Source organism: Felis catus, chromosome A3 (genome assembly GCF_018350175.1).
Source record: "Felis catus isolate Fca126 chromosome A3, F.catus_Fca126_mat1.0, whole genome shotgun sequence".
Lineage (NCBI taxonomy): Eukaryota > Metazoa > Chordata > Mammalia > Carnivora > Felidae > Felis > Felis catus.
In genome coordinates, this window is record NC_058370.1 from 129,318,386 (window position 1) to 129,344,402 (window position 26,017).

At 40.4% G+C, this 26,017-nt stretch overlaps 1 long non-coding RNA gene across 2 annotated transcripts in view; it reads left to right on the forward strand.

Moving 5' to 3' along the window:
* Positions 1-26,017, forward strand: part of LOC123384612 — a 196,883-nt gene that overhangs the window by 156,864 nt on the left and 14,002 nt on the right. The window contains exon 3 of one of the 2 annotated variants that reach the window (XR_006595979.1): positions 15,789-16,782. The exons of the other annotated variant lie outside the window; for it this stretch is intronic. This is a non-coding gene — a long non-coding RNA (uncharacterized LOC123384612). Of the gene's footprint in view, positions 1-15,788; positions 16,783-26,017 lie in introns of those variants that run through there. 2 annotated transcript variants of the gene reach the window in all.

Sequence of the window (26,017 nt, forward strand, 5' to 3'; positions counted from 1 at the left end):
AAAACCCAGCCTACATTTCTTGTAAAAGGCTCACTATGACCTCGTCTCTGCCAGTCACATCAGCCTCCTCTCTCATTGCTTCTTTCTAATCCAGCTCAATTAAACTGTTGTAATTAACATGGCACCCAGCCCTTTGTTCCTGCTTCTCATTAGCCTCTTATGTCCTCTTCCCCGCTCTTCACCACAAAACTGAGTCTTCAGGACTCAGCGTAGGGCTCATTATCTCTTTGAAACCTCTGCTATTATTCCCAGGTATGACTGAGTACTCATTCCTCCAGGCCCCCACTCCAGCCCGTGTAGGATTTTATCATCGCATCCAGAAAATTTTATTGTACTTGTTTGTTTAAACATTTGTTTGTTCCCCTAGACTGTGAAGATAGGAAATCTGAACTCATTTCTGTAACACTAGAGTCCACCATCATGGTTAATAAATAGTTTAATCAGTTTTAGTGAATTAATGAGTTTGTTTTCGATGCACTCATCGTCTCTGCCCCATGGTTTGGATACCCTCTTCTGTACCTTACCTGCCATTCAGACAGAAGTCTTTTGGGCTCTCAGCCACAGCCCAGAATGTCCTCACCTGTCAACTGTATAGATTCTTTCTTGTATTTGTCGTAGATCCCCCACCCCTTGCCCCACAGCAGAGAATTTACAGGACTTTTTTTGCCTAGTACAACACTAGGCCTCTTACTTGTCGGCACACCATCTCTGTGTCAGTCAGGCTCACTGCCCTTCAGAGACCTCCGCTCAGGTGCTCAACCTCACCTCCCCTAGTCACCTTCTTCCCATCTTACACGACCCCACCTCTGAACATCACCTTGTATAATTTTTTTCCCTAAAGAGTTGTTAACATTTGTATAGCACTTTATAATTTATAAAGATTGTTCTATCTAATCCTCAGAGCAGTTTTATGAATTATTATGGTCATCATCCCAATTATAGAGATAAATACTTTCCTTATAGTGCTGAGCAACACATCGTGGATATCAGGGGTCTCAGAAGAGGAGCTCAACATGATTTTAATGAATATTTGTTGAGCACTAAAATATGAAAATCACCGGGCTTGTTGCTGTAGGGCACAGAAAGGTGATCAAGTTATAGTCTTTGTGCTCAGAGAGCTAATGGTCAGTGGAAAATAAAAATTAAAAAAGAGAAAAATGCTGTCACAACAACAACAACAGCAGCAGCAGCAGCAACAACAATGTGTTTTTAGAGTGTCTGCTATGTGCCAGACATTTTAATGCGTTTAATATATTTATATTCATCCTCACAATAATCCTGGGAGGTGGGCATAGCCGTACCATTCTCATGGATAAGGAAACTGAGTTTGAGAGATTAAGTGACCTGCCCAAACTTGCATGGCTAGTAGTGGCAGAGATGAGATTTTAAGCTATGACTACCTGGCTCCAGAATGCTTGCTCTTTCTACTTCAGCACACTGCCTCTTGGGTGCAAATTACCAGTACAGTGTAAGCTGATGAAGGAGAGCAGAGTAATGGACAGTCCAATACTATTTAGGACTAGAGAAGAACCTCGCTTTTGAATTGGAGCTTGACATATGGAGAACATTATATAAGAGATTTTGGTGTGGGGGGAAAGTACTCAGGTAAAGAAAAATGCCTTTCCTGTAGCCTGGGTGTGTGGGAAAAGTGATTAATAAAATGTCAAGAGAGTCTGAAAAGGCTCGTGTAGGGCAGTCCAGTTAGAGGATGGACAGACTTCAGAATCATTGGAAAAGTAGAATCAACCAGAGCTAGGGGCTGATTGACTCTTAAGGAATGTTATCGGTTGAATTGTATCCCCCCCCCACCATTCATATACTGAAGTTATAACCTCCAGTACCTCAGAATGTGACTGTATTTGGAGATAAAGTCTTTAAGGATGTAATTAAATTAACATGAGGGCATTATGGCAGACCCTAATCTGACTGGTGTCCCTATAAGAAGAGGAAATTAGGGCACAGACACAGTGGAATGACCATGTGAGGACATAGGGAGAAGACAGCTGTCTACAAGCCAAGATGAGAAGCCTCAGATGAAGCCAACCCTACCAACACCTCAGACTTCTGGCCTCCACGATTGTGAGAAAATAAATTTCTGTTGTTTAAACATTTAAGCCCCGAGTCTGTGGTATTTGGTTGTGGCAGCCCTAGCAAACGAATACAAGGAGTGATGGAGAGAAGGGGGTCCACTGTATGTATGTGTGTGCGTGTGTGTGTGTGTGTGTATATATATATATACACACATATATATGTGTATATATATATGTGTGTGTGTGTGTATATATATATATATATGTATGTATGTATATATATATGTATGTAAGTGGTTGGGAAAGAAAAGACATTGAGTTTTGTAAAGGAGATAAATATTTGTTAATTGATCTTTTCATTGATTATGAATGGAGATTGGCCAATTCCAGGAACTCAAGGGAGGCCATTTCTTAAGCTACCGACAATATATAATTTCATGTGTGACATGGCATCTTGTGGATGTTCCTGGACTGATCTGTGTTCCTTCTTCACTTTGACCAGATTGAGAAGGAAATTTTACTGCTGTGATGTCAGCTCAAGGTTGAAATATGAGTTGGCCCCTCACCTCTCCCAGTGTTTCAATAAAGGTGATAGGGCTGATCAGAGATTGGAATCATGCTTAGCAGACCTGCGGCTGCTTTTAACTCTGCAGAAGTAATTGAGATTTATGAACTCCTTATTAGCTCCTTAAAACAAAATGAGGAACTTGAAATTCCCATCTGTCAAGATTAAGGAGGGAAGAATTTATTTTTGCTCTTAAAATCTTTCTTTAATGAAAGTGATTCCTTTTCACCTCTCCCCTTTTATATCACTTGGGAGCAATATCCCTATGAAGAGATAAGAGGGGTCAGGAGTAGAAAAATGGAAAGCCTAAATCGTTATTTTCAATTCCACAAATATGTTGTGCGTTCAGTATGTGCCAGAAATTCTGTCAGGGTTTAGGGATACAAAGATGAATAAAATAAGGTGCCTGATCTAAGTTCTGTGAAAACTTCTTTTGACTTAAATACATTATATTTTCCACCTACTATGTGTCAAGAGATTTACAGCATTTTCTCACCTAGTCTTCAAAATTATTCTTCAAGGTCATTTTAAAGAAAGATTAACCAGATTGCTCAAGGTTAAACAGTGATCCTCATGATTTGATCCAAATTCTGAATCCAAATTTCTAGAAGACTGGACTGTTCTTTGGTTCAGCCATCACAGATGGCTTCCAGGAACCTTTGGATTCTGGCTTCAAGTCAAGTCAGGCAGTGCTGGCTGCCCACCAAGAAGAAGCCAGCAGTGTTGGGAGTTCACCTGGGGGATTTGGTGCCTGGTCAGATCTCCAGGGGGATATGCGCATGTGTGTGTGCATAGGTGTGTGTGCATGTGCATGTGGAGATTTTTCTCTACTCTCATCTTGCAGTGGGTTGTGGTCTTGCTTGCACAATTTTTTCCCTAGAGTCTATTTTGTGAAATATAATTGAAATCGAAACGCCAGTGATTTTTAATCATACTTCCAATTTATATCTCATGTAACCATATGCCAGTGTTCTCGGAGTGTTACAGGGATATGAATTATGCTGAAATTGGATTAGGCAAATACACATTTTCCTTAAAAAATAGATACCCAGAGCTGTAATTTAATTCCACCAACTCTAAAGATTCTCTCGGAAATACCCTGTGTATCTTATCAGCAGCTCATTGTGAATTTTCTTCTGGGCTACTTTCTCTGCCTTTTCATTTTCTTTCAGAATCCACTGTATTTAACAAACATTAGCAACTATAGGAAGTCAATTTATATCAAAAGCATCCCTAAATGTAAGGAAATCAAGTTTTCAAGACCCTTCTTCCATTCTTCAATTTTGGGGGAAGCAATTAAGAACCTTTTCTCTTCAAGTAGATCCTTTAAGCTGTATCAAAACTTGAGTATTTAAACAGTTGTTAGACCAGCGCTTCAGAGCCTACTGGCTGCAAGTCAGGCATTATCTTATTGTTTTGTAAGAACTTTATGGCTTGCTGAGGACACTAATGTGAGCCAACAACACTGAAAGGGTGCTTATTCTGGGGTATTGTCACTCTTTACATTCTGTTGGAGTAATCTCACTACTAATAAATGTAGAGGTTTAAATATATAACAGGAAAAGAAACACGATGGAATAGGAGGAAAGATTCTTTCTCAGACTTTCAAATTACTTTGGAGATGACATTATGTGGTGGTTCCAAGTGTGGCTTCAGGGAACCAGATGGCCTGGGTTTGTATCCCTGTCACACTCCTTCCCAACTGTGACCTTGACCAACCTGTTTAAATTCTCTGTGTCTCAGATCCCTCAAAAAAAGTGCTCTGAGGACTCAATGAACTAACATCTATCAAGTGCTTAAAATAACGCCTTGTATATCATCCATATGAAACAGGTTTCCTATTAATGTTATTTGGGCTCCATTTAATTGGCTGTGATTGGGGGTGACAGGCAAAAACAATGGACTCAAGATCCTAATTCTTGGATCATGTGTGTGTTAGCTTATGTAGCAAAAGAGACTTTGCAGATGGGATTAAGTTAAGGATTTTGAAGTAGGGAGGTTATCCTGGATCATCTGGGTGGGCTCAGTATAATCATCAATAAAGGAAAGAGGGAGGCAGGAGGCTTGCTCACAGAGAGGTGCACAGAGGGAAGCAGAGGCGGGGGTTCTGTGATTGCTGACTTTGAAGATGGAAGAGAGGATGAGTCAAGGAAAGCAGGCTGCCTCTAGAAGCTGGAGAAAGCAAGGAAACAGCTTCTCCTCTAGAGCCTCCCAAAGGAATGCAGCCTTGCCATGCCCTGATTTAGTGAGACTTCTGGTCTCCAGAACTGTGAGATAATAAATCAGAAAGTGTTGGTCAAGCCCCTAACTTTGCAGTAATCTGTTACAGCATCTATAGGAAACTAATACGTCAGGCCAGTTGCCAACATCCAGGGGGTCCTGACTGCCACCAAAATGAAACACAGGCTTGCAAGCTGGAAGTCCAAGCTTCCTCACATTGTCCCTCCTAGGCCACATTTTCTGTTGCTCCCATATGTGAGTGTTGTTCTACAGCGAAATGGATTTATTTTCTTTTTCTAGTTTGCCTCCTGCTGTATGCAGGATACACATTTTCTCTATGTCACCACATAGGTGTTTTTGCTTTGCCTAGAAAGTCCTTTTTCTCCTCTCCCTATACAAAATTATTTCCCAGTTTTCAATGCTAAGACCAAATATCTCCTAATCCTGGTGGGCCTTTCATCCTGGCTGTGCTCGAGGAGGCAGCCATGTGCAGATCAAACTGGTAGAAAATATTCAAATAACCAAACCATAAGTAGATTCAATATCAAACTTGTATGGTTTTTTTCCCCCAAGATTTTGTTGAAATTCAAGTTAACATATAGTGTAGTATTGGTTTCAGGAGTAGAATTTAGTGATTCATCGCTTATACCCAATGCCCATTACAACAAGTGCCCTCCTTAGTACACATCACCCATCTAGCCCACCCCCACCACCTCCCTCCATCAACCCTCAGTTTGTTCTCTATTGTTAAGAGTCTCATATGGTTTCCCTCCCTCTCTGTTTTTATCTTATTTTATTTTTCCATCCCTTCCTCTATGTCCATCTGTTTTGTTTAAATACCACAAATGAGTGAAATTATATGGTATTTTTCTTTCTCTGACTTATTTCACTTAGCGTAGTACACTTTAGTTCCTTCCACATCGTTGCAAATGGCAAGATTTCATTCTTTTTATGGCTGAGTAATACTCCATTGTAAATCTATACCACATCTTCTTTATTCATCACCAGTCGATAGACATTTGGGTTCTTTCTGTAGTTTGGCTCTTGTTGGTAGTGCTGCTATAAACATTGGGGTGCATGTGCCCCCTTTGAATCAGTATTTTTGTGTCCTTTGGTTAAATATCTAGTAGTGTAATTGCTGGGTCATAGGGTAGCTCTATCTTTAACTTTCTGAGGAACCTCCACACTGTTTTCCAGAATGGCTGCACCAGTTTGCATTCCCACCGACAGTGTAAGAGAGTTTCTCTTTCTCCACATCCTTGTTAACATCTGTTGTTTCCCGAGTTAATTTTAGCCATTCTGACAGGTGTGAAGTGGTATCACATTGTGGTTTGATTTGTATTTCCCTGATGATGAGTGATGTTGAGCAAACATCAATCCTCTGTTATTGCCAGCCTATGTAGATACCTGGGAGCACATTGGCCCCAAGTAATCTCTATTCTCAGGACACATGAAGACACTTGTGCATATGGAATTATAAAGCAGCAAATCTCTTAAGATGAAAAGTTCCAACATGATCTTTTACCAGAGAATTTGTTTTGCATTCCATCTACTGGCTGAAGTGCATTGAAGGACATTTTTTTCCCCCTAGATGTTTCTAGTCTGACTAGACTGGACTACAGGAGATCACAAAACCTACTAGAGACATTTAAACCGGAGACATATTCACTTGTCAAGAATTTCTAGTCTCTTCTTCAACTGGCAGTAAACAGACAGGCAAAGCACTAACCTAAGAGTAATAATGGCAATAGTATTGATACTAAAGATGAAAATTGGGATGCCTGGGTGGCTCAGTCGGTTAAGCGTCCAACTTCGGCTCAGGTCATGATCTTGCAGTTTGTGGGTTCAAGCCCCATATCAGGCTCTGTGCTGACAGCTCAGAGCCTGGAGCCTGCTTCAGGTTCTGTGTCTCCCTCTTTCTCTCTCTGCCCCTCCCCAACCCCTGTTCTGTCTCTCTCTCTCTCTCAAAATTAAATAAACATTTAAAAAAATTGAAAGATATCAGTTGAACTAGAATATTTACTTCACAGAAATGAATTTTTTCTTAGTAAAATCCATTTGGGCATCTTTCAAATTAAAAACATATGTGGAACCAAGCCAGTTTTATTTCCTCTGAAAGCATTTTTAACCTTGGTGGTTGAGGTTGTGGTATCTTGATAAAATTAATAGAAAATGTGGGATTTTAATTCAGATCCCTAGTAATCCAGTGGGTTATCAATGACTGAGTCAATCTTGGAAGATTTCTCTTGGATAATCTGTTTCCTGAAAGTGGAATCATCTTAGGTAGGTGTCTTCAAGTTGGCTAGCATTTACCAGAACTTGTCTCTTTTCCTTAACATTTAACATTCCATCCTGGAAGTAATGGCCATTAGAAAAATCTGTCCTTTTTTTGTGTTCTCTTGGTTACCTTATTCCTGCCTGTTTGGAGGATTGATAGCTCAACACGCTTAAGTCCGTCTTCTTGCACATCGTTTCAGGATATGAGATATGAACAAAGTTGGGCATGTGTTATCCCTATTTTGATAATAATATACAACTGCCACATGTTAAAGTCAATTACATTTTTAAAGTTACTTTTCTATGACTGAAGCATCAACTTAACTATTATTGGGTGATTTTACCTTAATCTCATAAAAATATTATTCACGGTCATTAGATTTAAGTTGACTACCTGAGGTAAGTTTATTTTATTTTCTAAACTTATTTTTCTTTACTTCTATTCAGTTTCATCTATTTTTTTTCTAGTTGTAGCCAGGAAATATCCAGATCTTAATCTGCATAGAATTTACTTAAAAAATTTGTGTATATAACTTGTTAAAGGAATAACTGGATGAAATAATATTTTTATTATGTTTATTATTCAATATTTCCCCTTTTTAAAGTATATTTGTTTATTTTGAGAGAGAGAGAGAGAGAGAGAGAGAGAGAGAGAAGCAGAGAGAAAGAGAGAGAGAGAGAGAGAGAGAGAGAGAGAGAGAGAGAGAGAATTCGGAGCAGGCCCCACACTGTCAGCACAGAGTCCAATGCAGGGGGCTCAAACCCATGAATCCTGAGATCATGACCTGAGCTGAAATCAAGAGCCAGAAGCTCAACCAACTGAGCCACCCAGGTGCCCCTCCATATTTCCCTTTTTATATTGATGATTTATTCCTATAAGATTCCTCAGTATTTTGGACAAAGAAATAAGGTACCTAAAACAGCTTGTGGTAGAGCATTCTTTTTATGACTGAGATTCAAAATGTTTTAAAAAGTCTTAGGAGCTTGTGGAAGTGAGCCATCCTCCTGAGTGAATAGAAGTGAAAGGTTTTTTTTATGTAAATGGAAGGTTTTTTTTTAATGAGGAATTGAAATGTACAGGGCATATTTTTAAATCCTATGCTGCAGAAGCCTAGAGCCCTGGAAATCCATGTCCGTTTTTGTCTTGCAAATTCTGTAAATGGACTTAAAGGTCCTGATTCTGTAAGTAGGACCAGCGGGTGCCCTGGAAGGCACATCTAAAAATTCCAGAGGAAAGTTGTTTCTGGGCCAAGAAAAGAGACTGGGAGAGGTAAGAAGAGATGGGCTGGAGTAAGATGACATGTGTGATGGGCCAGGGGATATATGTGAAGACCCAGCTTGTTGAGTGCTCTGGCGTGCTCTGACACGGGAAACAATTTGGGGTTTTCACTTGGAATCTGCCCTTTTATTCTCAGATGTTTTAAAATAGGATGCTTGTGTTTCTTAAATACTTGGTTTGTTGCATCTCGAAGTCCCTGCTTTTGCAAAAGGGAAATGTTAATTTGGACTCTTATGTAGTTGGTTCATGCAATTCTAGGGTATTATTCCTCCTACCGACTTCTTCAAAATCAAATTCTTGAGTGACGGCACGTTTTGGACAATGGCCAGAAGCAGACTTGAATTTGGTTCTTCTGCTTAGGAGAAAACATCTTGACTATTTGCAAATGGATCCAGGAAGTGGCTAAGACATAGTTTAAATGTTTCCTTTTATTATTGTATTAGCTATAGATGGGAACTATAGCTTACAGTTCTTAAAGATCTATTTATGTAGTCCTTCTTGCACTTAATTTGGAAGCAGAATATTACAGGTAAAGAAGGACATCAGATCAAACAATCTAATATCCTTTCCAAAATAGGAATCTCCTCTGAGAATTAAAGCATAATGTGATATCCTTGGGTTTCCCAGATTTATTGTCTGGAGATCTTTGACTATCTAAAGAGAGTTATAAACCCTCTCCCCTGAAAAACTTTTGCATTCATAAACACAAATTTTAAGGGATTCATAGGCCTCTTGGGGCTTCTGTAGGTCCCAAGTGGAGGACTTCTCCTTGTATCCAAATCCCCGGTAACATGGTCTTTCACCACACCCTCACCCTCTCATCCTTTCTCCGGGGAGAAAGAACCTATGTCTTCCTCAGCTCATTCTGTTATTGTCCTGCTTCTAAAAATGTTCTTCCTCTTATCTTGTTGAAAGGTACCTCCCTTCAAGTCTATCAGAGGTCCTTTGGACACTACTTTTTGGATTTCTACAGAATAACTGATTTGTTTTCCCCATGACATCTCTTCACGTATTAGACAACAGAGTTAGTAGGCAAACCAGGGTTTTGATTTATGTTTATTTTGAATTTGTCCACTCCTCGTTAACCTGGCATTCAACTTCTCACACTAACCCTGCTAGAAAGGCACAGAAAGGATGTGCAAATGCTATGTCTGAACTTGACTAGCTGGTGGAAGGGAGGCCACGGGGTTTGACAGTTTTTGTGAAAAGAAAAAGTTGGCAGGGGTCTTGAAACTTAAGATAAGCAATGGTCTGATTCCTCCTGAAAATGTTTCAAGGTTGCCCACTACAGAACCTCATAAGATCGTGGCCTGGAACAGCTCTAATTTGTAAACTAGTATTTCTGGGGAATGAAGACAAAATTCTGACAACAGCCTTGTTAAAGGTGAAATGCAGGGTTGCCTGAGTGGTTTTGGTTAAGCATCCGACTTTGGCCCGGGTCCTGATCTCACAGTTCATGTATTCGAGCCCCACATTAGGCTCTCTTCTGTCAGCACAGAGCCTGCTTTGGATCCTCTGTCCCCCCCTCTCTCTGCCCCTCCCATGCTTTCACTCTCTCTCTAAAAAATAAACATTAAAAAAATGGTGAAATGCAGAGGAAACTGCAATGTATTTATAAGTAGTCTTACAGATACACAGTACACATCAAATGGCAGGCATGCCAGTTGGCCCATAAAAGACTGAAAAAGACATCTTTTGAAGGCAAAGGAAAAGAGCATTTTATGTCCAAGAAAGATAAGTTTTTAAAACCAAGCAGCAGGATACAGTGTTCAGATTCTAGCTCTATTCCTTCGTAGCTCCATAAAAAGAGCAAGTTTGCTTTCACTCCCTCAACTACTGCATCAAGAATAATAAAACAAGGGGCGCCTGGGTGGCGCAGTCGGTTAAGCGTCCGACTTCAGCCAGGTCGATCTTGCGGTCTGTGAGTTCGAGCCCCGCGTCAGGCTCTGGGCTGATGGCTCAGAGCCTGGAGCCTGTTTCCGATTCTGTGTTTCTGTGTCTCCCTCTCTCTCTGCCCCTCCCCCGTTCATGCTCTGTCTCTCTCTGTCCCAAAAATAAATAAACGTTGAAAAAAAAAAAGAAGAATAAAACAAAAAGGGGGGATAATGTTATTGGTTTCTAAGGAGGTAGATACATGGTCTCCATTAAATAATGAATGTTAATCACCGTACAGTTACTGATATGTGATGGGGGGACATGGAGATGACTGCATTTTCTTTCTGCCTTCCTCAGTTTAAAACATTACTCTTTCCGAAGTACTATGCCACTCATCCCTTCATTTGATCAATATGTAATTCCCAAGAGGTGGGTAGGGCAGGAATTATTACCCACACTTTTTATGGGGAATCAGAGACACAGAGTAATGATGTGCTTAAGATCATAAAACAAGTATGTCGTGAAAACAAATTTAATTCCAGCTTTATTAGGTGAATAAGTGTAATTTTTCCATACTACTGACTTCTGAGCTTTTTATAAGAGGAGTTTGAAATTAAAATTTCCCTAGACACAGGAAGATAAAAAAAAATCTAAAATGTCAAAGCCAAATAACCATATGCCAAGTTTACAAATGAAGGATGAGAACTGGATCTTGTAGTCTTAAATGGATCAGTTAAATGAGAAAAGGAGTCAGAATGGCTCCCACTCTGGCCTGTGAAGGAGTGAACACTGGGAATTGCTCTCGTACTGCAAGCAACTAGAAAATTGGTCAAAATATATAAAAAAAATTGCTTCAAGACACCGGATAACAGGCTGTGTAGGACAATGTGATCTCTGAGAAGAGGGGAACAAGTTGAATGAGCCCCATGATCTCCCCATTTTCTGCCTGGAGGCCATTCCCAGATCCCAGCCTAGGGAAAGAGAGCCCAAGCAGAGCTCTCAATTTCCATGATTTGAAAAGACAGAGATGGAAAGCCGAGGCAGCTAGAATTTTGGAGGCACACATGTGTGTGTGGTCTGATGAGTGCATGTGGCTATAGACTGGGCTGAGATGTCAGCATTGTGCACTGTTGTGACAGTTCAGGGTGTTCAAAGATGCTCTCTATTCAGATGGATCAACACTCATGCTGCTCCATTTTTAAAGTTCTGTGAAATAATAATTAGGTACAGATACTGGGTAGGCTTATGGATTTGGTGGTAAGAGAATATAGACACTTCACGTGCTGTTTTTGGTTTGTTAGTGAAATGAATCAATGTCAGTAGCTGAGAAGGAGGAAGGAAAAATGTTTTGAGTTTTGAAGAAGAAAGATTAATTATGAAATAGTGACCTTAGAGAATAAGAGAACAAATGGAAATGCATGTGTATTTGGGGGCAGCATGGAAGGCCCATTTGAAGTTTATGATAATGAACTTACATTGAGATTTATCAGCATGAATGTGGACTTTTTTTCCCATCCAGTTTTATTTAGCTGTTCGAATGTGAGTATACTGTAGAGTAGGGTTTAATCATAGTTTTTAGGGTGTCAGGCTGGAGAGGGAGGTCCAAGAGAGGTGAGGGTTTATGCAAAGGAACTACAGTGGTAGGCCATAAATTGAAGCCAGAACTAAGGACATGACCATGTGAGAATGTGAAATGGTGTGAGGTCAGTTGCTAGTGTCATGGAGATTTTGGAGTCAGGCTACTAGAGGAAGGGGTGTGTGTGTGTGTGTGTGTGTGTGTGTGTGTGTGTGTGTGTGTGTGTGTTGGAAGGAAATATGTGGACAAAGATTGGGATATTTAAAATAGAAATGTTGGAAAAAGTATGTTATTAACAGTGACAAGGTCTAAGGATGTACCAATGGAGGTGAGTGATAAATGAAGTAGAAGTAGAGTTTTGGAGGTAAGAAATTTAGAGACCATTGTACTTGTTTGATCATCCACCCAGATTTTGAAATTATCACAAACAAAGATAGGAATGGAGATGTAGAGGTAGAGAGTGACCTGGAAGTCTTTGGTGCAGAGAAGGGAGTGATGTGGAGCCCATGGGTGGTGACCTCACAGGGAAGTATAGTAGATGAGAGAATTTGCATCAGAGGAGCTGAGGGCTTTTAGGCAAGATGAGGGAACCATCCTGCATAGTTTACAACCAGCCTCCCTGCTCCTACCTGTCCAATACGGTTTCTCCCCATCACCATTTCAGGCTCTGCTCACCTGTTGATACACAAGTTATCGATACACAAGTTATTGATATACAAGTGCATTTGATCATTTGTTCAAAACAATTTACCGGACCTATTTTATGCTGTGTCTTGTGGAGGTAAATAAAGCCCAAGACTTCTAAGCCCTCCCTGTAGTGGCCACTTTTGTCGATGTTTATAACCCCTTACATGCACAGAGCGATTTACAAAACATTTTCACCCCCATCCCTTCATCTGATTGCTGTGTTACAGCTTTAGAAAGAGAGTTCAGAGAATCTGACTTGTTCAAGACAAATTATGAATCTGGGATTCAGTCACAGGGTCCTGATGCCCCAGCCATTGCCCTTTTAACCACATAATTTTTTTTCCTGTGTGTCTGATTATCTGGCTGTTTATGTGTTTTATGAAAATAGACGTTCACCTTATGTGTCTGCCTTTTCCCTATGCTTTCTTATGGCAAAAGTCCAAGAAACAAGTTCAGCCTAAGGAGGTCTTTGGGGAGAAGTAGAAGAAAAAAAATTCTGCCCAATTAGATGGATTTAGTGAGGTAATGTGTGAAAAAGCTTTGTGAACTGATATGTATTATAAAACTATAAGGTGAATTTTTTTTCTAACAGACGGGATGCTATAGCAGAGGTTAGAAAACTCTAAACCAATCTGTGTGGCTTGGAGCCGTCTTTCTCTGGCTCCTTTCTTGGCCCCTGCTTCCTCATCTGTAAAATAGAATCTATTTTACATTCTCTATAGGATTGTTGTGTGGCTCAGATGAGATAATGGAAAAGAATATTCTTTTGAAATGGAACACTCTGTCTCAAAAATACCTTATATTTCTGTACTTTGGGGGAAGTAGCCCAACTATGGCACCTGGGGCTGTCATCGTGGAAGTGATAGGAAAGTTGTGGAGGATCTTTCAAAGCAGGTGGCACATTTGCAATGGCTTCAGATATACTGTGTTGGTTGCCATCCACAGAAGAATTATTTTACTTATTGTTTCCTCCTGGAAAGTGCTGGTTAGTGCCGAGAGATGCATATCTGCCAGGCCAGGTTTTATCTGCAGAGAGCTTAACTACAGCTTCCGGAATAGCCCTTGAGGGGTGATGGGCACTATGCCCCAGGTTCTGTCTTCTCTCCACTCAATAAACCCATTTACACAAAGAGGTAAGTGACTCATAGAGACTGAAGACTGGCTTTTGTTCATAGAGCCTCTGTGTCGCACTTCAACGGGACACAGAGCCTTGATTTAAATCATTGCATTTCTGAAGGTAGCTTTGAATTCAGAAGGGATTAAAGTTGCTGAGGGCATTCTGAAGGGCGTGGGAGAGAGCGTAGAGGCAACTAGGAGCCCTTGAAACCATATTACATGCAGATCCTAGCTTTGCATTCACCTTGTCTCCATCACCCAGCACAGGATTGGGTACATAGTAGGCTCTCGATACACACTCTGCTGTTCACTGATCCAAAGAAGAGAATGTTTCCAGGCTCATCAAAAAGCAGCTTGATAGAATTCAGGACATGGTTCAAATGATAGGTCCACAGAATAGGTCACTGTTGCATTTGCATCTTGTTTCCCATTACAAAGGAGTCTTATTTTCTTTCGTGAATGACTTAAACATCTTCAGTTCATTTCTACAACATATTTTACCTTCAAAAGTCTTTTGCGTTTATTGTCTTTTTTTCTCTCTTCATCTTCTTTATTTTTTTATTTCATTTATTTATTTATTTTTTAATTTGCTCCCTTCGTGACCAAGCACAGGCCACTTTTGAGGTAGGGTGCTGGAGGGCAGCTTTTGTTTTTTTCTGCATTTCCTCCTTTATAGGATAAATTTAACTTCCCCTTCCCAATACTGTGCTGTACACGGTCAAGTTTGGTATTTCTCCTGAAAACTATGAGTCATTTTTCACAAACAGGGATTGTCAAGTGCCTGATTCATATTATAGAAACAGCAAATACAGAAAAAGCCCCAAATTGAATGAGCGCAAAATTTTCAGATGAGAGAGGGGGTAGGGAATCACTGTCTTTAGAGAAGTCACTGGCTTTTTAGGTCTCGGTTGTTTCATGTTTAAAATTAAGAGGATAACAGCAGTTAAGAGCTATATAGTCAACCTCACGAACCATCTCATGGTTATTGGGTGATATCATTTGCAGGTATTGGATTATCCTTGCCTTCCTTCTGAAGTTTTATATATATGTAATATATATATAATATATATATTATATATATATAATGGACTATTAGTACAGTTTATTTTATTTTATAGGATATTTAAATTATTGAACTTCAAAAAATAAATAATTTTTTAAGAAAATAATATCATATATACAGTGTTAATATGGGGATGTTTTAAAATATCGATAGAATGACATTGAATAGTGTAGACAATTTAAGAATTCATTTCTGATTATGCTGGGTGATTATGCTTCTATGGGGAATGTGTTGTTTTAGGTAGGGGGAGACTGAACTGAGCTTTCATCTACAGAATGCAACTAAGTGAACATTGTATGAGAATTACTTAGAACAAATAGAAACAGTTATGTGCCATATGAACTATAAACTCACACAGCTCTTTATCTCTGTAAAGGTAGATAACCTAGGGAATGTGCTCCACCAACTGAATATAATTTGACATAGTCAGATAACAAGGAAAATTCAGCTGATCCAAATTCCACTGATCCTACAGACATCTCACACCAAAGAGTAAGGATTCAGTGACCAACTTTGGTCATAGCAGGCAACTATTATGGTATATTAAAAGCAACAGAGGGAAGGTTTGGGAGTAAGTATACCTATGGAAAGTAACTGAATATGAAATATAATTATATGGATTATTTGAATATAAAATATAATTCTATAATTATTATGGCAGAATTATTTTCTATACAAAACCGCAAGTTGCTTATCTAATATCTATTGTCCCTTCTTTCTCTGCAATGGACCCCTAATGTTATGCAGAGTAGCAAGGTACCAACTAAAAGATCTTTCATCTGAGTCAAGGTCCCTGGAAGAGGATTCCAGAAGTCCTACTCTTCTTTGTCAGTCGCCTAAAGATATGTTTCTCTGGCTACAAAGAGAGCCAGGAAATAGAGCCCTTTTTAGCTCACATACTAAGAACTGGAAGAGAACACAGTGATTACACAGCCTAATGTTTCATTTTAGAATTTGAGGAATAGAGACTCAGAAAAATCTTCCTTCCAGGATTTCTTTGCAGCTAGAGAAAGGTGATATGATAGGCCTGATGCTAGTGGGACGGGGCTTTTGACCTTGCCTTTCTTTTATTCTTCCTGCATGAAATCCGGACACTGTAGCTGGAGCTCCAGCAGCTACCTTCTTACCATGGGAAATCCTTGAAGACGAAAAGCCATGTGATAAGGATGACAGCCTAGAAAGATAGATTCAGCGTCTCTGAGAATGGCAGGCAGCCTTAGCAATCATGGATCGCTTGTGTCTCAACTTATTTTATAGGTTTCCATCTTGTTTAATCAATGTCCCCTAAGGTTTCCTTATTGAATGCAATATGAACTGATATACAGCCATACATAGAAAACTAATTAAATTAAATAATTAAATAATTCAAAGAGATAAAAAACTAAATAATTCAAATAAATTTATGCACCAAAAAAAAAAAAAAAACGTACATGGAAGATTTCAGAAGAATGCTCTGCTTCAGTTCTCATTGGAAGAAATAAACCTATTCTTTATGAACAAGACCAAAGACACTTTCCTGGCACTGCCTTGGGAGTTTGGGATGGTGGGAACCTCAAGGTTATGTGTTTATCTGGCATTTACTGTTTTCAGCGTTTATTTCTTCTTTGGGAACTTCTTGGAGAAGAAGGGGTGTAAAAGGCAGAAGAAGAGGGTTTATGTTCTAACCCAATGCCATCTTGATAACTTATCTTGAGTGATAGCTACAGTATTGAGTACCCATTTGGTAGAAACTCAGATACAGTGACCTCGCAGAGCGAGGACTATGGATCCATAATCTTCATTTCAAAGATACTCAGAGCCCCGGGAATTTTAAGTATATTGCTCCCGATCATAATGTTAATAAATGATAGGCCTTGAATTCAAAACCAGATATGACTCTGAAATCTGAGAACCAGTTATTACAATATGTCATTGAAAGACAAACAACCCTGCCATTTATCACATGACCACTATAGGCCCTACTGCTCCTAGTATATATTTCTATACTATATACTGCCATAACTAGTATATTACATAATTGGTGCATCAGCACTTTCCAGTGATTATTTTTCAATCCTCACAACAATGTGATAGATAATAAAAACTGAAGCCACTATGGATTAAGCGATACTATTAAAGTCAAGTGACCATTATGTAGGAGAGCTGTGATTCAAACCCAGCTCTTGGGAGGTCTACAATGTATACTATTCCCACTAAAACTAAGGGTCTAGAAGAATCTAGGCAGCACACAGCTTGGGCATTAGGGACTGGAGTCTCGGAATGGAGGCAGACATCCAGATGTGGTAACTGTGACATAGTGCTTGGATCAGATAAGGAGAACAAATCTGTTGGCATTGAGTCCAGCGTGCAGAACTGGAGTTGTCTATCTTCTCCTTGTCTGGGATTATTGTGCAAGTGGCTTCAGTTAGGGAAGAAGTGAAGGGCTTAACTTCTTCTCTGTGACTGATGTTATGAGAACACTGTAGAGGTGGCCTCCTGAGTTTAGAAATCCTAGAAAACAAATACCCTGAGGTCCAGAGCAAGGTCACACTCCTCTGGCCTCAACAAGCTGGTTTTAGGAAAAGGACCATCTCTGAGCCACTCTCCCATTCAATGGTGCATTTTTTTTTTAGGCTTCTTAAGTGGTGCAGCTAAATTTGAAAGCCTGCCTGATAATGTGAATGCATAGACACTGAATGATAGATAAAAATCTGTAGTATATACTACAGAGGGAGCCCTGAGGCTTGAGAAGCCACCTTCTGGAAATTTCCTTCCTGTGTGGATGCATCCAAGCCAGGTAATGCCAAAGATTGCCAGCAAACCACCAAAAGCTAGGGAAGAGTCAGGGAATAGATTCTTCCTTCCAAACCTAAGAAGAAACCAACCCTAATGATACCTTGACCTTAGATGTCCAGCCTCCCGAATTCTGAGACGTCTCTGTTGTTTAAGCCACATGTTTGTGGTGCTTTGTTGATGCAGCCTAGCATGACACCAATACTAGGGGTTATACTAGTATAACACCAATTACAGATGCTTCCTGCATCTACTTCCAGTGTGGCCTTAGACAGCTCACTTGTCTCTGGGTCTCACCATCTCTGTTTGTAAAATAGGACATAAAGTGATGTGACCAACCCCTCTCAGTTTTCATAGGACTGTTCTAATTTTAAAACTGTAAGTCTCATTTCCTGGGAGCCCTTCAGTCTTGGGCAAACTAGGATGGTTGGTCTTCCTAACATCAGGATATGTGATGTCTATGTCCCTTTCCAGTTCAGATCTCTGACTCTAAGCCCTTGCCCCTTTGGTCTTGGGTTTCCCATATATAAAATTCTAGATTTGGATTCACTGGGGGACTGAGTCCTGAGGTCACTAACCATCCTGATTTCTAGTCTTGGCATTGAAAATATCTGTCCTGGGAAATCCCCTGGTCTTGGGCAAAGCAGATAGCTGGTCACCCTTATTGGCAAGGTCCATTCCAGCTCTGCCCTCCTAGAGCTCTGTCCTGCAGGCACGACCCCATGTGCTGTGGTGGGCCTGGCTGGCCTCATTGGGTATTTAACTCCTGGTTCTTGAAACATTGTGAGTAGGAAGGGCTCGTGTTAAGATTTAGAGAATCATGGTAAGAGGCTCATGGTAAGACCTTCAAAGGTTTCTCTTCCCAGACAAATCTACACAGAACTATCTAATAAGAAACAACAATCAAACCAATTCTCAGGATTCATACATGCATTTTCACAAGAAATAAGCTCACGTGAGATTTTTTTAATGAGGGGCTTTAAGCAAGCTCCAAAGAATGAGAGCTGGCTCTGGACTATGGTGTGAGTCAAATTACTTTATGTATTTTTGGAAGATAATTCTATTATCCTTAACCAAGTAGCTGATATTATGAAGGGGAGTTGTACTAGTCCTTCCAGGATAGAAGTAAATGTAGGCAGTCTGACTTGGTTATACTTAGATGCAGAAGAACCAACCCAGGATTTGGGGCAGAAAATTCATACCAGTTCCACCAATTACATGGCCTGTATGGACCTCAGTTCAAGGTGTCTCACTGCTCATCTATCTATTGCAATACTAGTGCTGTTGCAGATTGCTTCTTCCTGAGGGGCCACTCCTTATATGAGGATTGGCCTTCCCACCCATTGACATTAGCTGTGTAAATTTTTTGGCCAACGGAATGTGAGCAGAAGGTTTGGGGGGCGGGTAGTATGTGCTTTGCCATTATTTCTTTTCTCTGCAACAAGACCGGTGTATTTGCTAGGCTGCCCTAACAAAGCACCACAAACATGTGGCTTAAACAACAGAGGTGTCTCAGAATTCGGGGGGCTGGATATCCGAGGTCAAGGTATCATTAGGGTTGGTTTGGAAGGAAGAATCTGTTCCCTGACTCTTCCCTAGCTTTTGGTGGTTTGCTGGCAATCTTTGGCTTGGAGATGTATCATCTGATCTCTCTCTTTGTCTTCACACGGTATTGTCCCTGTATGTATGTCTGCCTCTGTGTCCAAATTTCCTCCTTTTGTAAGGACACCAGTCATACTGGATTAGGGCCCACACTAGGGACCTCATCTTCCCTTGATCAATTACAAAGACACTATTTCCAAGTAAGGGCACATTCACAGGAACTGAGGAGTTAGGACTTTAACATCTTTGGAGGGGACACAGTTCAGTCTGTAACAACTAGCACAAATAGAGCTACTCTGGGAGTCTGAGTCCTGGAGTGAGAATATTGTGGAGGAGAGTCATAGCCAACACATACTGGACAGGTATGTGGGCCAAAAAACCTTTGTTGTTACAAGCCACATCGTTTATTGCTGCAGCAAAACAAACAAAAAACCCAACTCTGTGGCATGTTGTGAAAATGAAATTAGACAAGGCACACAAGAGAGCTCTGAGATGTGCATATCCCTGCGTGGAAGTGAGGATGGTGCTGACCATCTTTCCCATTCCCAGCCCATGTCATAATGGGATTTCATCTCTTGCTGTTGAGATCCCCAACATTAGATGGAAAACCACTAAATTCTGATTGGGGAGATCTTTTTGACCTTGGCTCCAGTGGTGTCTGACATGGGCTGTCCCTTCCTGGTATTGAGGTTCAGTTTCCCCATCTATACAATGAGGGATCAGAAACTTTTTATGATTTCAAAGTCCCCTTCCAGCTCCGATATTGTGTGCTTTGCTCGTGTTTGCCTGTTTGCTGGATGGGTTGGATCTCTCTGGTTTGGCCCAGAATCATTTAGCTGCCAAATGTGTGGCTTTGGAGGCATGTTGTTTCTGGAAGGGCAGCTGTGTCTGAATAGCTAATGGATTTAATCAAAGAGGCAGCAAATACTGCCTCATGAAGATATGACTGTGTCAAAGAAAAGAGTTATTTCAGAAACCTCCATCCGAGGAAATGAATAGAATTGTCTGCCTGAGTCAGAAGTAGCCACAGCATGCCTGCCGCAGCGATTGGGGTTTCTTTGAGGAACACAGGGCTCTGGAAGAAATGGCCAAATGTTGTCTGCCTCAGGGAAAAAGCCCTAGATTGCTCAGCCTATGTGGGAGAAATTTCAGCTCTGATGCTAACGACCTTAATGTCCTTGGGCAGCTCACTTTCTAGGAGCTGGAGTTTGCCCATCTGAAAAATGGAACTGAAAACAGATGGTCTTGTGATTTTTTAGGAGTTCAAGGTCATGAAATGGTTTTGAATGTTTGACAGAGTTTGCAAATGCTATTTTTAAAGGAGTACATGATAAAAATGAAGAGGGAGATTTGGAGCAACATATGGGTTTTAATCTCAGCTCTCCCACTTACTCTGGGCAAATCACTTAACCCCTCAGAGCTCGAGTTTACTCATCTATAAAATGGGGATAATTATACCGACTCCACAGGGCTGTTGGGAGGATTAAACGAGATTACACAAATCTAGCGGAGCTCGTTACGCATAGCCTTGTGATACCAATTTTTATGTTGTATTGACCTTTGATAGACTTGAAAGTAATGTATAAATTTAAAATTGGGAAGAGATTTGTGACATCTTCTGGTCCATCATTTTACCTGATGAGATAACTTAGATACAGAGGGAAAGCAAGTGTCTTGCCTGAGGTCACAGAGCTAGGAAGTTACACGAGTGGAACCAGAACCCACGTTTCCTGATACCCCTTCTGGCACCTCTTTCTACTTCACTACACTTCCAAGGAATATATTTCATCCCAAAAATATAGGCTCAAAAGGGCATATCACAAGCTCAGAGTCCCCGGGCCCTACCTTCTCCTCACATCCCTTTGCCATGTCAACCCAACATAGGTGGGTTGACTGGAATTGGACAATGTGATAAGTTAGAACTAGGTTGTGCTGATCATTTATTCTGGCTCTGGTTTTAATATTGCTGAAATAATGTATGTCTGTCATGGAACAAAAATTTTACAACTTGTTTATTTTCCTTCATGTTTGGCTTTTAGCTTTGGGGTGTTGCCCATTGCTAAGGTACCTGGCAGCAAGCAGACGTAGGTCAGGGCTGGAGTGAGGGAAGACGTCACAGCCTCCTGGAGGCTTTCTGCAAGGGGCCTTCACACATCATGTTGCGCTCTCCTTTCCCATCACCACTCACTCCCCAGTGCACCACTCACCCCCCACGCTGAAAGTCTTTGTCATGAAACCTCATACTTTTTATGGGACACACCAGAAACCACTAACGTAGCCACTAATAATTTGAGAGGCAGTGATTAGGAAATCATGCTCACTGGCTCTCTTTCTCTCCTGGTACACCCAGCTGGCTCATGATAACAGATCCCCCGCTTGGAAGCCTATCATTTTCTCCACTTTACTCTTTCCTTTCCAGAGGAGAAGAGACCTACCTGATTGATACTATCGGGGAAAAGGTCCTGACAGATCCATAGCCCCTCCTTAGCTTGCAGGACAGATGTGTCCCCGGCTTCTCTTCCATGTGTTACATCATTAGGGCAGGCTCTGCCCCTGCTGGGAGAATCCCTCAGTCCTCCTGAGACTGTATGTGACACAGAGTAAATGCCATTGCAGCAGCAGGGGTTGGCAGAGGGAGAAGATGAAGCACGTCTGGGCTCTCATCCAAGCCAGCTCCAACTTTGCTCGTCCACTTTTACCGGCAATCAAGCTCACATTTTCGTCCCGACTCCTATGTGTTTCTAGATTGGTTCTGAAGCCCTTTCACCTTATTCATGTATCAAGGATTGTTTTTTTATTCAGAACTGACTGAAGTGTCCTCAATATTTCTTTGGCCTTCATGGCCGAAGGCACTGGTCTGAAATCTCGCCAATGTTCCACATCTCGCTAACCGGGTTTTCATCAATCCGCCCATTTTCTTGGCATGCTCCGCTCTGTGAATCATTCTATACATTCATGGAGCCCATTCACCAAGGAGGCCCCAGTCCAGCTGGATAAGGAGAACAGGTGTTATCAATAAAGCTTTGGCTCCAGAAATAGGAAATCATAGTCAATACAGGGACATGGCATGGGAGTGCTGTAAAAAGTAACATGTAAGGGCTAGAGCTAGACTGGTCCCAGGATGCATGACCCCCCAACCCAGCCCAGACAGCATCAGGGGGTATGGGTGGGCCCTGGGTTATTTTAAAGGAATGATTGTAGAAATTCCTTTCTAGATCTATAGATATCTGTATTCCTTTCACTATTCATGTTATCTTTGTGAAATTAAGCACAGAATTTACGCTCTTAGTCCTTAATATTTCATCTGTTAGGTGATACTTGATGTCATCTGTCAAATGACGCAAATCCTTACATATCACAATGGTTCTGAAATGGTTGCCTGAAAAAATAGAACAGATACTTTGGAAAATCCCAGAAAAGTATACACTTGTTAGGAATAATAATTGTTCTCATTTAATGTATTAAAGGACATTTGGACAAATATATTCCAAATTTTTACAAGTTATATATTATTATTTTCTTATACTGCACCACATTCAATTTTAGATAATAGCTTTCTGTATTTGCATAGCATGGAACTGGTAACAAGACATTGTTCTCATCCACTATTTAATTTGATATAATGAACGTCTATGAGAGGGCCTAATGACCTAGGCAGAATGACAGGAGCACCTCTCTCCTACTAATTCCCTTAGGGATGGGCAGGGTCCACTAAGCACAAGGGACAAGATATGGAAACTAAGTCACCTGCCATCCTCTGTGTTAAGCAGAACACCAGGCACCAGTTCCCAGCGCCAGAGGAGGACTCCCACTACATGGAGAATGGCAAAGATCCCCATTGTGTTGCCAGGCATCAGGAACAGAAGGCCACACTTTTGTCCTCTGCATCTTTGTATCAGTGACCAAGGAAAACAAAACACAGTCATGCATTGAGTAGGACAAGCTTTACCCATATGGGAAAGGGCCAGAGACAGATCAGCTTTGGTAATGGGTGTCAGCAGGTCCAGGCAGGCAGTACTCGGCAACTGGCCTGAATTTATCACTCTTATGCCACAGTGGAAGGAGCTCTCCCTCTACCAGCTGAAGTAGGAACTCTTGAAGACTGAGACCTTGGTCAGCGCCATCAACGTGCCTGCTTACCGGGAACAAAGAACACTCACTGAGCCAGTACCAGGGGAAGACGTTCCCATGGAAGTGATAAGCCTGGTATGGGTTGTGTGAGCTCTTTATCCCTTGGTAAGGAAGAGTTTCAGGCCCAAGGCCCATTCTTCTGTGTCTGAATGAAAGGCAAAATACATGCGCATTAGGCTGCCTTTGGACAATGCAGACTTCCCCGCCCACTCCTATCTGCCTCAGCACATGGGGGCTTATAGAGTGGGTTTGAGGGATGGACACAGAGATCATGGGCCCAATGGTCAATCTTGGATTGAGCCTTTGTCTCCCTTCCAGAGTATGGAGGACGATACGGAGTCTGGAGTATGCTTGCCAGTGTCTGGGTCTTAGTGTTTATTTCCCTCTTTGAAATTTTTTTTATTGTTAACTTTTTTAAGTTTATTTATTTTGAGAGAGAGAGAGCACACAAGCGTGCACAGGCAGGAGAGGGGCAGAGAGAGAGAGAGGGAGAGAGGGAGAATCCCAAGCAGGCTCCATACTGTCAGTGCACAGCCCTACGTAGCGCTCCATCTCACAAACTGGGAGATCATAACCTGAGCCAAAATCAAGAGTGTGGACACTTAACCAACTGAGCCATCCAGGTGCCCCCTTTCTTCTTTGTTTAAGGGTCTGACCTCAAGGGTTAGGGTGATAATATTATAGCAATGCAGTGTATTTTAGCAAGTCATAACTATATTGCTCTTAAACTTTGACAGGAAACAACTTGCAGGTTATTGTCTCTTATCCCAGTAGTGTACGTAACCCTAGGAGTTAATAACAACAGCTGAAAAGCGCAGCAATAACAAAGCAAAGAGATACTAAAGAAAGTTACTCAAAAGCACTGTGTAAATAATTGCTTTGTTTAAACAGACATAAGTACAATATGCATATTAGAAACTGTGTAAAAGAAACACACAGGAAACGGTAGAAGATGGGTCCTGTACTTGTAGTGAAATGAATAATATTCATAATTTAATTGTTTAAAAGATCCAAATGTATTAAGTTAATTAAGCATGAAATTTTGGGAATTTTACAAAGTGCAGGAGCAGGAACATTAAAGAAACCATAGGGGAGAAAAAGCAATGATAATCAGAAGGTAATTAATTTACAAGTCAAAGGGTAAAACTGATCAATTCAAAGCACAATTTTAAAAATTTGGATTAAGAATAAATCATGAAAAGCTCTGTGCTAAACATTTGAATATCTCAAGAAAAAAAAAAACAAGCGAATCTCCTATGAAAACAGAAATGACTAAAAGTGATTCAAGACGAATGAAAAACCTGAGTAAACCATAGAATTGAAAAAAAAAATTAGTGGAAAATTTATGCTTCTACATGATGTCATGCTTGGACAGTTTTACATATTTTATGTTTTCATGGAATAATTCCTGTGCTATTTAAATTGTGCCAAAGCAGAGACAGAAATATTTACAAATTTATTACACTAAAACCCGACAGTGATAGCACAGAAAAGGGAACCAGGATCTCGCCTGTAATTCTGAAAATAGATAGAAAGAAAAAAACTTTGTAAAATGTCCAGAAATTGAAATTGAAATCTAGAATTGTATTTAACAATTAGTATACTGTGGCTGCATAGGCTTTATCCTTGGAACAAAAAGATATTATATAAAATTAGTTGTATTATTTTAATACATCTTATTGATGTATTAGTGAAGGAACATTTTTAATCATCTGTAAAAGTGCTGGGAAGTCATTTAATGAAATTTATCACCCACCCATTCCAGATTAATGAGAGAAAGAAATAAACATACAACCATTTGTAGTGAACTGGGAATATACAGACACTTCCCAAAGATTATAAAGAATATCTAAAATCCAAAATTAATGGAATGCTAACGTTGAATCATTACAGGTATTTCTATTATACTGAGGAGCAAGTCAAGATTTTATCTTGAAGGCCATTATCATGCCTTCTCAAGAAGCTTTAGACAGTTCAGTTAAATATACAACAGACATAAGAAAGGAGAAGTAAAATTATCATTGGTAGGAGATATATGAATGCGCATATAGTAAACCGAAGAGAATTATCTAGGAGATTCAGAAGAATTAGCAACCTGTTTAAATGAACACAGGTTTAGTAATGTGTCTGGATTTTAAAAATAAAAAAATGAACTGCTTATGTAGATATCAGATATGACTAGCTAGAAATTACAGGGGAGAAAAATAAGATTGCAATAGAAAAAAAATGTTGTTCATCCTCTAACCTAACCCAGGAACAACAAGAAATATGCAAGGCTACATGAGGAAACTGAAAATATTTACGGCAAGACATTAAGGAGATGTGAATAAATGGAAAGGCATTTTATGTCCTCATTCGGAAAGAAAAAAAGTAATTTTAGGTCTAATAATATTTCAATTTTTAAAATTCAATAGATTATAATTTAGAATTCAGAGTGGTTCTAATCTGGAAGAACAAAGACATAGGAGAGGAGATTTTGAGGTTGGGGAAAATCTTGACTGTTTTTCCTACCAGATGTTAAAACATGTTTGAAAATGACAGTGATTAAAACAGCTTGCTGTTCCTGACTCACTGAAGCAGATGCTGCACACAGACTAGGTAATTTGAGGAGAGTTTAATAAAGAGACTATTTACAAAAGTGTGGGCAGATTTTAGAGAGACCAAAAAGGGATTATGCAGGACTGCAGGCTAGCAACAGTGAAGAGTCCGCAGGCCTGAAGCGGAGTGGAGAGGGCAGTTACAAAACCAGTGATAGGAGAGCAGTGGCCAGGAGGGACATATGACAGGAGCTGGCTTCTTCAGCAGAGGGAGAGGCTAACCCAAG